The 13,353-nt window shown below is 40.1% G+C and overlaps 1 protein-coding gene across 1 annotated transcript in view; it reads right to left on the minus strand.

Moving 5' to 3' along the window:
- hs6st3b (heparan sulfate 6-O-sulfotransferase 3b) overlaps positions 1-13,353 on the minus strand; it is a 61,330-nt gene that overhangs the window by 21,027 nt on the left and 26,950 nt on the right. The gene's annotated exons all lie outside the window — the stretch shown is intronic.

Raw genomic sequence — 13,353 nt, forward strand, 5'->3', positions numbered from 1 at the left:
TGAAAGAAACTGGAAGCCAGTGAAGAGTTTTAAGGATCGGAGAAATGTGAGTTCTCCTACTTGAGCGGGTCAGAATTCTCGCTGCAGAGTTCTGAATCAACTGCAGACGAGACAACTCCTTCTTGTTAAGACATGAAAACAAACTGTTACAAAAGTCCAGACGAGAAGAAACAAACGCATGGATTACAAGCTCCAGATCATGTTGTGACAACATTTTCCTAAGTTTAGAGATTTTTCTCAGTTGAAGGAAACAGTTTCTGGTCAGTTTTCTGCAGTGTTGAACTAGAGACATGTCTTTATCAAATACAACACCCAGGTTTCTCAGGCTCAGTTTGACAGACTGACCTAAGTCACCCAAGTACTGACTCAACCCTGGAATCTTATCATCAGGAGCAATCACCAGAGTTTCAGTTTTGTCCACATTTAGCTGTAGAGTGTTTTCACTCAGCCATTGTTTGATTTCTAGCAAACAATTGACTAAGCTGTTCAGCCTTTGGGGCTCAGTTGGGTCAAAAGAGCAGTAGAGCTGGATGTCATCAGCAAAAATGTGATAAGAAACATCTGGAAATCTCTGAATGATTTTACCAAGGGGAATCAAGTACAGCAAAAACAATAAAGGACCCAGAACAGAACCTTGAGGGACTCCACACAACAGATCTGCCGATTCCGACCTCATTTGATTGGCAGATACACTAAAACTGCGCCCAGAAAGGTAAGATGAGAACCATTCTAACACAGACCCAGACAGTCCCACTTCATCCCTTAGTCTTCTCAGCAGGATCTGGTGATCAACTGTGTCAAAGGCTGAGGACAGATCCAAGAGAACCAGAACAGTGAATTTACCAGAGTCAGCCGACATCATGATGTCACTGGACACTTTCAATAAAGCTGTCTCCGTAGAGTGATGTTTACGGAAGCCAGACTGAAACTTCTCATGGATGTCGCTCTGATCCAGGAACAAAGACAGCTGCTCGGACACCACCTTCTCCAAGATCTTGGACAAGAAAGGGAGCTTAGAAATAGGCCTGAAATTACTGAGGTCAGTTGGGTCTAAGCCTGTTTTTTTGAGCAGAGGCTCCACAATGGCATGTTTAAATGCATTGGGAAAAACCCCCGTGGAAAGGGAGAGGTTCACCGTATTGGTAACCCAGGGGCCAATTACATCAAAAAATTAAAATTAAAATTAAAACATTATTATGAATTCAAAACATATAATTTAATGAAAATTATAACAAAAATCATAATCCTGACTTTAATTTTTTTTTTAGAAAGAATAAATATTCTTGATTATTGCATCTAAAAGACAAAAAGAAAATAACGGAATATAAAATGATAAAATGATTGATTTTATAATGGTCAATGTTGTAAAAAACATACATATTAAAGATAGAAAAAAATGGTTACTTTGGATTCTAAGGGGCTTTTTAATCAGTAAACTAAAATATTTAAAATATTGGAGAAAGACGATTTATTATTTCTATTACACATGTAAAATATGAGTTTAAAAATGAATAGAAAATAGGAAAAAAAAAAATTTTTTAAATCTATTAAAATATTTTTTTTAAAATAAAACTGATTTTAATCTGAATAAAAATCTTAGAATCCTTCTTTTAATTAAAGAAAGAAATTGCATCTGTAACACAAAATATTCTGATATTCTAAATTAATAACAGCTAAAAGCAAAGAGACTCATTGAACTAGTATTGAATTATACATTTATTCAAAAATAAATATGTTCTGGTGGTTGGTCCAGATGTTGCAGCTCGTTCTGGCTGCAGCGGAAGAAAGACTGGGAGCAGCAGCAGGTACGACCCCTCACAGAGGAACAGGTTGCCGGGTTCGCACTATAATGAGAGTTGATGAGTCCAATAAGCCGGCGCCGACTCGCTTCTCGCTGTTTCACTGATGTCACGAAGATAGTTCCGACATGGTGCGACTTAACAAGCCACGTGAGACTCTTGTCACAGCACAGCTTCCCAAGAGTCGGTCTCATCAAGCGGCGGCAGATTGAAGCCAGTAAGAACCATCTCCATTCCTCAAACTCTACTCTAATCTCATTTTACTTCTCGTAAAAGGTGTGAAACATGCCACGACTTCAGATGGATCAATACAAAACAAGCTGCTGCATGACATCGGCAAAACGAGGTGAACCAAGAGGTGCGAGGGAAATGTGTAAATTGCACTTATCTGAGTGTGAGATTGGAGAATTGGAAAATTGTATACGTTCGGTGTCATATAGGCTGCTTCACCCGCATAAAGAGGTGCCAGCTTTGTTGTGGCAGCCACATCATATTTCTGTCTTTTGCAAAAAAGTTGTTGCTTGAATGTGAAAGTACAAGATTGCCAGCTACTATGTTTAACACTTGTGGTTATAGCAATTAGTGGGTTCAATAGAAGGAAAGTTGGCTCTTTTACCGTGTTATCATATGCAGGGTCCATAGTCAATGTCCACCTTGCCTTGAACTGTAGTAGAACCAGCCTCTGCTACTTTTCCATCCATGTCAAGCCAACTGCCAAACTGGAACTTTACAAATGAACGACAAAATTCCAGATGTTCTACACGTTCACGGACCTGTGTAAAGTTTTTTTTTTTTTTTACATTCAATACACATATATAAAAATAACTTGGGCACAGAAATGTCTAGTTAAGAACACCCAATAGAGTCAAGATTCAAGAGTCAAGAGTCAAGAGTCAAGAGTCAAGAGTCAAGAGTCAAGATTTAAGATTTAAGCTTTAAGATTTAAGATTTAAGATTTAAGATTTTAAATTTAAGATTACTTAAGATTACATTACTTATATTTTTTCGTGGCTGCTGATGTCTTCAGAATTGGTTGAACAAAAATTAGAAGAGGATTATAGATAAGGAAGAAAAAAAACACAGTAAACCCCCCCCCCCCTGTCAAACCAGTGCAATAAATGGAGTATAAATGGCATGTTCATGAGTGAGACTGCAGAGGGGAAAGACGTTAATGTTATCTGGAGACTGTTGGTGAAGGGTCATCTTCTTCGTTATGACCACAGAAAACAATTGTGTGAAATGCCAAAATGACCAAGAGAACAGCAAGGGGAGAGATGTGAAGTGACCCTGTGGACTGATATACTGTAGCTTCTGGGCCTGGAGTATGAAAGTGGTCTAAAGCCATGAGGCAAACCAGTGTCTCACTGAATCCCAATGAAATGGAGGTTCAACCCCTCAATTTCATTTACCACACACACCCTTTCTCATTTTTGTGATATCTTTACTTAATCCAAAGCCAGTGTCTGTTTTTTCACTGCCAGATAATGTGTTGCGAGAAGTGAAACCACACCTGCAAATATAGCAACTGGTAATAGATGTGACAACAAGTCCCCTGAATCTATCATACACTGGGAAGATGAAAAACTTACAGCCATTCTGGGATGCTTTAGATTTTAGATGGTTATATGTCTTTCAAAAGCCTCTTTAACGCCATCTTCCATCAGGGTGGTCAACCATTCGTAGCTGAGGGTGAAGGAGCTCAGATGAGGATTAAAACCCAACTCAAGGTATCTCAGGATCTCTCTGCCTGGCTGTCTTGTCAGGACGTCTCCTGGACTAGGTGAGGATCTCAATTAGAAGGGAAACTTTCGAAAATCTTTCAGTACAGTCTCGATATATCTGGTTTGACTTTATATAAATAGAAGATCTTGTGAAACTGTTGAGCGTCTATGAATCCTTAGGGATTTGACAGTCACTTCGAAGGATACATTTGTGTCGTGGAATTCTATGTTACTGTGACAGAAAAGCATTTACATATATCCATGAGCATGAATAAATGAAACTGTGTGTATGAATTAATGAACTAAGGAAATGTCTGTATGCAATAGTAACTAGGAGGGCGTGGTGTGTGACCTAAATATCCATCTTTATTTCCCACTGTAATTTCAAGGATCATTTGTTGGTTCTCCCTGACATTGAAACCTTTTGGGAGTGTTTCAAAGTGAAGATGTTTGGTTTACCTTCAAGTCGTTTTATTTCTCAGGTGAGTTTAAATATTGAGAAGAACAGATTAAAATTAAATTACCTCATAAATGAGACAGTCTAGACGACACTTAATAGCTCAAAGAAAGAGACACAGAAAGAGTGGCCGCAGTTGCACTTCTACTATTCACAGATTCAATATGTCAGGCCGTAAAGAAAAGAACATGGGGTTCAGGTCTTAAGAGACTCGCTGGGATTTGGATGAGTCACAGAGTCCAAACTAGGGAAACAACAACCTAATGCATTTGAAATGGTCGTTAAACAATTTGTCGATCAATGCAAATTGAATTGACCTTATGTTTGCATTTAATAAAAGACTCAACATTGTGGCGACTCAAAACAGGCTGCACGATATTTGTGGAGGTCTGATTTTGTTAGGACCATTTCTTTACTATTTTTGAAAATAATTAATTATATATTTATACATTGAGCCCAAATTAATCAATTGTTCCTCAACTTGAGTGTCCCTTTAAAATCCTGCACTTTTCTTGAAATTGGTGTTTAGAGTCAGTACCAATTACTTTACTGTGGTGATATTTTTTTTGGTGCATACAGTGGTTTATGTCACATGTTGCCTCCTGGTCCAATAGGAAAACTTTTACAATCTAACATGGCTGGAGCCAAGATGCCGACTATGAGCAGTTCTGAGGAGGTAAAAACTAAAATAAGTTAGATCTAAACATGCTATATTCACCTGGTATCTGGGACGAAGGAACGTATAGAGGATGTTTCGGAAAATGATGCCTGAAATCTTCATGTCTTTCATCCCTTACATAACCCTGTTTGCAACACTGAGCTAATTGTTAAAGACAAGTGGACTGTCCAACTAAAAAAAGGAAATGGATGTATTAACATTGCTTGTAACCAAGAGCAAACTTCAACAGAGCTTCTAAAAGAAAAGAAGTCGAACAGGGATAACACAATTTCAAGCTGCATTGTCTTTATTTTATCAAAAGATGAACTGGCTGCCGTAACAAGCTAATGTGAATCCATGGCAGGTAAATCATAAGAACGAAAAGACCTTGAAAAACCATAGATTCAGGCTGATGAAAAGGTTCCGACCGGAGCAGTGTTCACCATTGAGTCTATGCTGAACTCTGACACACACCATGATGGCAGCTCAGAAAGAATCTTATCTGAAGAAATAAAAAAAGCATTTGCTCAGAGGTTCAGAAAAGGTTTGTAATCACAGTCTTTTGACATATTCACCCCCATTAAGGCACAAATACTGTTGACCTTCAGTGACCAAAGAAAACCAAAGACTAAACCTGCAGCAGGGAATTATTTGTCAAATTGTCAAAGTAGACAATTAGACCTGTGCTACTTCCTGATAACAGTTTTATACCTTTAGCCTGTACGGAAAAAATGAAAAAAAATGTTTTATATAGTTTGTCCTTGTTCACTGCTATGGTTATGTTATGTTATGGTTGAAAATAAAGTCTTCTTAAAGGGCAACTAATGTGAAAACCCAACTCTCCTGACTTACTCGCTTGTTTCAAAATGTGTGTCAAAAGTTTTCCTCTCCAAAGGTTATTACTTTATAAAGTTCTCCCCCGTCTGAAATCTCGGCAAACAAGTTACGAGAGTGGAGTCCATTATTTCGTAGCAATGGTCTTGACTCTACCTCAAGCCAGCTCTAATCACGGCAGCTTTGTTTATATAACGAGTCCCTTGGAGGTGGAGACTTCCGGGATTGATGACGTTGCATGACAAATGCCAATGTTTGACCAATCACAGCAGAGTGGGTTGGCTATGGTAAACAAAATGGTAGATAATAGTTAGAAAGAGTTAGTATGCAAACATAGAAATGCATAAATTATCTTTATATTAGAGTTAAATTTTGTCTCATTTAAAAAAAATAATGTCCAGCTATAGAACGGCATCATTTTAAAATCTGTGGATTAAGTTTTTGAGTGAACAATTTGTTGATGATTCTTCGTTGTATCTCCAGAGATGGAGAAATGCCATGTTTTTGAACGGCCCAACACTTTTCTGTTGTTGTCAACGGACGGCTTTCATTTCAGATCCAGATTTTCAGTATTTGGCTAAGACTCATTAGCCATCGCCACCAGTGACCTAAAAAAAAAAAGAGAAATCACTTTCATATTCTTCTTTTTGATCCATCCAAATCTATTCTGGGACTTCATAAATGAAATTTCGCTTCTTTTTTTTTTTTACTTCGGATTACGAACAAAGATTGGGCTGAAAAAAAGTGGGTCAACCTGTTGAGTTGAAAGGAAACACACACGGCTGCGGTTTTATAGGAACTGAAAGGATGCGTCGGAGACGCTTCACAGTGCAGACGAGCGTCTGATGAAAAAAAAAGGCCAAATCTGGCAAAAAAACTACTCTGGTCCAATTCACAGCTTCAAGCCTCTGACCACAATGGGATAAGAGGCAGTGGCGGCTGGATATCTCTGATTCAGTCTTTTTCCTCTATCTGTTTCCCGCCCCGGCCGAGCTGAACCCCAGCAGCTCTCGGAAAGCTCCACTTTGCCACGAATTAAGCCTTAATGCGACTCTTCTGTCTATTGATTTGTTAGCCGTGCGTTTCCTGTCCCGCTTTGATGTCATTGTGGTGTCAGTGTGTGGAAGATTCCAGATAAAATTATAGAAGGGTTTTAGCTTTTAAGCTTGTTATTTCAGGGGATTATTCGGCCGCAGTTGAATTAACATTTTTATTCTTTTTTTGGCCACAAACTGGATTATGTGACTCTGCTCAGCAGAGGCGATATCTAATGCCCATCACTGATATGCCGCTGCCATGAATCTCTCTGTGCAGAGGATTTCAGCCGCTTGGCTTACCCGCTCTGCAGGACAGCACTGGAGAAAGTGCCCATTAGAGGCAGGGATCGGAACAACATAAAGCATGCTCACTAAATGCAGTACAAAAGGATCATGGTGCATTAAAACGGGGAATATTAACTGACGATCTCCTGCTCTCTGGCTAATACAACCCGAATATGTTGTTTTGTTTAATTTCCTCGGTGATAATTGTGATCACAAAAGACTCACAGAAATTATGAGAAAAAACTCAAACTGCTTCTCTGGTGTGTTCAGATCTCCGGTGTCTCGGCAGACTTGATAGATTTCATGGAAACAATGAGCTTTGTAGGAAACAAAAGGCAGATGAATGGCTGTTGTGATGTTCACTTGGAGACGTGCCACAACACTTTGAGAAGTTCAGGAGAGGACTAGTGAAGATGAGGGAGGAAGACAAAGTGAAATAAGTGCATGTTGTTAATCATTCAAGAGCAGGGGTGCCCAAACTTTTCCCTTCTCTGACGGGGGGGGCGGTCAGTTTGTCCATCCATCCCTCGTCATCTGCCGGGTCGCGGGCACAGCAGCTAGAACTGGGAGCACCAAACGCCCTTCTCCCGAGCAACATCTGCCAGCTCTGACTGGGAGATCCCAAGACGCTCCCATGCCAGTGAAGAGATATAATCTCTCCACCTGGTCCTGGTTCTACCCCTTGGTCTCCTCCCAGCTGGACGCTCCAGGAACACCTCCAAAGGAAGGCGCCCAGGGGGCATCCTCAAGAGATGCCTGAACCACCTCATTTGACTCCTTTCATGCAGAGAAGTAGCGGCTCTACTCGGAGTCTCTCCCAAGTTACAGAACTTCTCACCCTATCTCTAAGGGAGATGCCCGCCACCCGTTGAAGAAAACTAATTTCAGTCGCTTGTATCTGAGATCTCGTTCTCTCCATCATGACCCAAAGCTCATGACCGTAGGTGTCCGGAAATCAAAAGTAAAACTATTAATGAAATAAAAGAATAAGGAAATACCCTTTCTGGCTTATTAAAGGAAAAGGTAAGGAAATAAACAATTATTTATAAAATCAATAATAATCAAATTACCCTTTCCGGGTCCTTCACAGAAAATAAAAGTCAGGAAATGAAAAACAACAATATTAATGGAATGCATAATAACCTAATAACCCTCTCTGGGTTCTTCAGGTACATTTTGATATCTTTCAGAACAGATCTTCTTCCTTAATTCTTGTGTTATCTCAGGGTCAAGGTGATCCGAAGGCCCGAAAACAAGTATAATTGATTCATCCCTTGGGTTGACTCTGGGTCAACGCCTCTCTGGCGTCCATAAATGAATATGCAGTGGTGGTCTTTCATCTTCATCCAAAAGCAACACAAGGGATAAAACACATCACATACTGTATTTAAAAAAGATAGACAATCAAAACGCGGTTCTGGTGTTGTGCAGGGGGCCAGGCCAAATGTGGAGGCAGGCCATATCCGGCTCACAATAGTTTGAGGACCACTGATTCAAAATGATGGATGGAGATGAAGAAGAGAGTAAATAAAGGGTGGAATGGTTGGAGATAATACTTTGGCATCAGGAGCAAAAGTGAACAAGAAGCTTGAAACGACAGTAGTCTTCACTGGTGTAGTTAAGTAGTATTATCTCTATCGGAAAGAAGTGCCATGCTTTAGTTTTCAAACTCTAGTTGAGTAGGCAGCTCGGTCAACTTCCCGACATTATAGGGATTTTTTTCTTGACCTGGGACCACCTTCTTGATTTCCCAGAAGAGCTGTAAGATGGTTTGAGGGAGAAGAACATTCTTGATGTGGTTCAAATATTTTTTACAAAAAAAAAAAAAAATCCCTTCCAGATGAATCTTGTAAAAAGAGATCACCAGAGGAAAGATAACATATCAGGACACATTTACAAATGTATTTTCATCTTGAAGAACAGATGAGGAAGGGCGGGAAAAGAGTTACCATATTTTTTGGATTAAAAAGAGTAATATCAATAAACGGGTCTGTTTTCATACATAAGGCATAGCTTATCAAAGTAGTACCACAACATTTTTGACAGATTTTGAGCGTCTTGTATGGCTTGAATTGGGTTTGAGGTAAGTAAGCAGAACCAGGATTAAAACGGATGAATCCTGTCAATGTGCAAGTCCTGATATATGAGTTATTCCTCTGGTGATCTCTTTGAATTAAAGCTGCCATAATAACCAGCTCTAAATTTTATCACACAAAAGTTTATATATCAAATTAATTCTCTAAGAATTTTTTTTTCATCTATTTTTCTATTTTCGTCCACCCATGAAAGTGTCATTACGCTCTGTGTAACAATGTTTTTCTGTACTTTTGAAAAAAATAATTTTGAGCGTGTGGTGTTAAGGGTCGTTCAGTGAAAATATGTGCATGCCAAAGTGACCTTTTCCCCAAAACTCGCAAGGACTTCTCTAATTGGCACTTTTTATTGTCATCTGCAGAGGCAAAATAATCCCCCTGCGAGCAGCCATCTGCGAGTAAAAATATCTTAAAGATGGAACGTAATATTCCGAGTATTGATTCAGTGATAAAAATCGGAGTATTCGGTGCTAAGCTGTGATCAATACTGAGGGGGGAAATTCATGAAATCCAATGTGTGGAGAAGTAATCAATGACATCATGCAACATTATATGTGAGGTCATACCTGGAAGCGCAGAGGCTTCTCCGCGATGACTGGATCAATGCAGACACATTATCCACAGAAGTCACGTCTGAGGCTTTCAGAGTGTTTATCACAGGTTAGGGATGGAAAACACACTTAGGGCTTACAACTCAATCATTGCCACCATGTTTACGACCCATGTTTCTCCGTTGAAGGGTTCTACTCTATGCTGAAGCACATGTTCAGCAATGAAGCTAAATTTGTGGTAGTTTGGAAGATGAATTCAACACAAGGATCTAATCCAGCGCTATTCAATTTACGTGCCATATATCTGATTTGAGCAATTTGGAAGCCGATAAGAGCAACAAATGTGTTGATTTTAGTGTCACTTTTAATTGAAATATAAACATTAGAAAATGTGTTTAAGCCCCACCCACTGTAAATGCTTCATTTTTCTGGAGCTAAAATCTTGTTCACCATAACCACACTCACTCTAGTGTGAATCACCACACAATCAAGGTTTGTCACACAGCATCATCAATCCAGAAAATCTAATAATGGACTTCTCTCTCGTAACTTCTGGTTTCGACAACATTTCAGACGGGGGAGAACTTTATAAAGTAATTACTTTTAAACATCGTCATGATGAGAGACTTACTGCACCTTGGAGAGGGAGAGTAAGTCAAGAGAGTTAGAGTTTCACATTAGTTGCCTTTTAATAAAGAATGGACTGAAAAATATATACTCAGAGATCAGGCCAAAGAACGTGACACAAGACTTGATTCTTGAATACTAATATCCGCATGAAAAGTTTTATATTTTATGTTATTATTTATGAGCATCAATCACAACTTCGTCTTCTTTACCACTTTTAATTGAATTCATGGATATCATTTGTGGATGTTTACAATGTTATCTTTCCAGAAAAAAAGCCTGGTCGAACTCTAATTTCCTCCTTATAAAATCAGTTGGCAGGCAGGATTTGGGCCCCAGGATTTAAGTTAGACACATCTCTTTTAAAAACAAGAGACTAAATTTCTTCTGAATAGTGTTCTCTGGCGATGTCATTTACGTAAACTGAGTTTTCAGGTTAGATTTTTTTCATTAGGATAACGACATTGAGCTTAGCAGCGACAGAACCACCAGATGGACCCCCAGATGGACAGAGGGATGTACCATTCGTCCTCCAGCAACCAGCAGTCTATCATGGCTCTTAAATTAGATTTTCATTTTCATCTGCATATCACATATTAAACGCAATTTGAATTATGAAAGTAGCGGAGATGAGAGGCTGCTGTGATGCGCAGCAGATGTCCGACACTGTCGGCACGGAGCGCAACAGCCACGCACAGATCCTTGTTTGGAAGCTTCAGCTTGTTAGTGGAGGACGTCAAGAGCTCTGACAGGGTCAGGCAGATCTGCCTCGTGGCTTTGTTTGAAGCGATGCCGGTGTCAGACCCCCTCGTGTTTTCAACAGCACGTCGGACATTTGGCATCCCTCTGAATGACTCAAGAAACACTCCCCTTTTTTCCCCGTCGAGGGCTGAATAATTGCGGCGAAGGTGCAGACTTGCATATCAGCGGCTAATGTATTCTCCTGGTTATCAGTTAGAGGCATCTCTGGAGAGACGAGCTGTTCGACTTCCCTGATCACCATGAGAGCCGAGGAGCTCTGGCAAAGCTCTGAATCTTAACCTGATAACATCTGTGATTTATCTTCTTTGTGTCAAGCTGCTGGAAACACTGTCCGGTGGGAAAGCCCGGAGGCCGACAGCCCAGTGGCGCTGCCGGGTGATTGAGCCCCGAAGAGCATCGTGGACATGTAACCGACACGGCTTGACATGGAAATCTTAGCCTTTACACTTGAACTTTCACTTCGTGGAATCAATATCAGGAATAATTTATTGGGTTCTAAACAAGGAGAAATTATCTCGGTATCAGGTGCTGGGAGGGACAATAACCGGAGATGCCTTTATCTTGGAGAAGTCCTCTAACAGAACATTTGATATTTCTGTTTAATACCCCCTCCTTTTGTCTTGACAGGTAGGAATTCATGAATTACAACACGTTCATTTTTATTCACCTTTAAGAACAGAGGAGGAAGGGAGGGTATTATTAGGATTATAAAGCGTAATATCAATGATAGACTCTATTTTCCTACACAGGGCGCATCAGATGCACGAAGCACTACAACATATTGACACGTTTTTATCGTGTACGACATAAATTTGGTTCAAGGTCAGTCAGCTCAACCAGAATTAAAAAGAAAGGTGCACATAATATGGACTGCTGTCGATTTTTTAGTGAAAATATTTTATGGTTCCTTATAGTCCATCAAATATAGTAAACTATTTTTGGTCAGTGGTCTGCAAAAGATGGAAGCGAAGAATAAAGTGCAGGCAGGATGGAGACGAGAGCAGCAAGACTGACCGTGGAGCTTCACAGGACGGTTCAACATGATGTATGTCGGTAAGCGGAAGAGTCATAGATAAAGACACTGACATTGGAAGTGACTGGAAAGGACAAGATCAGAGGGGCAGCTCATGTAGAGACTGACAAAAGTACCATTAACATAACTTTTAAATGTATTTGAGGATCAACAGATGCATTAAAATAACGTTGAATTATTCATTTGTCACATCAATGGAGTTAAAGAGATTCATGCTCCGGCTGTCATGATTCTACGATCATCTTATAATCCATCATTCCGTCACATGACACAGTGAAAGTCATCCCTCTTGAGGAAATGAGTTGTTCCCAACCACTGGTTTCTCCTCTGCGCTGAAGAATGTCCTGAGCGCGTCATGATGGAAGGGAACTGACAACAACACCGTGTTTATTACCACTACTGCGCTCGTTTTCTTAATCTTCTGCTCGGTTCATCGTCCACCCGCTTGCTAACCTTTAAAAGGAAAATGTCGCGTAATCACACCGACTCTTCCAAAGTTCAAATCAAATATATGTATCTTAGTAGCTCTGCTGGCCCAGCACCATCAGTCACACCCAACGTCTCCTGAATATGAAACAGGCGGCCTCTCACTATCGTACAGGCGATGGATGAGGCCACTTTTTCTCCGACTCGCTCACACAGTGAGTATGTTCACATGCACGCAGAGTGGCACTAACTCGATATCGTCTGTTGCTCCGGTTCCCATCTTGTGTCTAAATATACAGTACATGAGTGATGTCATGTCGCCCCGTGATGTCGTCAGTGTCACTCTTTTATTCCTGCAGATGAGACTGACCATGTGTCTTGATGCATGAAGAAGTACAAGAAAGAACTTTAACTTTTTATTTTGGGCGAAAAATAAGAATCCTACTGTTTGTATAACTAAATGCAAACCTGAAGCTAATATTGCTAATGGAGGTTTTGTGAAATAAATGCTTTTTTTATTAACCTTTGTGCTGCCCAGGGATCAAGATAAAAACAAAAGTGTTTGTGGTATCCCTTGTGTTGTCTCTCAGTCAAGGTGAACAACCTCCACTCACATATGTATTAATGGAAGCCGGGGAGGTCGTTCACCTAGAGACAACACAAGGGATATCACAAACGCATTTGTTTTACGGCAAATGGGTCACCTTGACCCACAGGCCGCAAAAAGGTTCAACCAATACACCAATTCTATATTATGGTTATCAGAAGTGTTACCTAAAAATTTGACTTTGAGAGGGTACTGGAAGCCGCCGATTCCATTCTGCTAAAACTCGACATTCACCCAATGACCAAAGCTAGTTATACACATACTACTTTTCTACTATATATACAGTTATTCGATCTTGTTTGGTACTTCCTTTTGAAGTTGAAACTTCTTAGTTTACTTCAGTTATGCTGCAGACGATTGCGCTAATGCAGAATGACTTTTCCAACTATCGAGTAAGAGGTGCGCTCAGGCCAGGCGTGACTCCACAGAACTTGTACTACTGTTGATGGGTACCAGGAGAAAA

This window comes from Callionymus lyra, chromosome 12 (assembly GCF_982586985.1).
Source record: "Callionymus lyra chromosome 12, fCalLyr1.hap1.1, whole genome shotgun sequence".
NCBI lineage: Eukaryota > Metazoa > Chordata > Actinopteri > Syngnathiformes > Callionymidae > Callionymus > Callionymus lyra.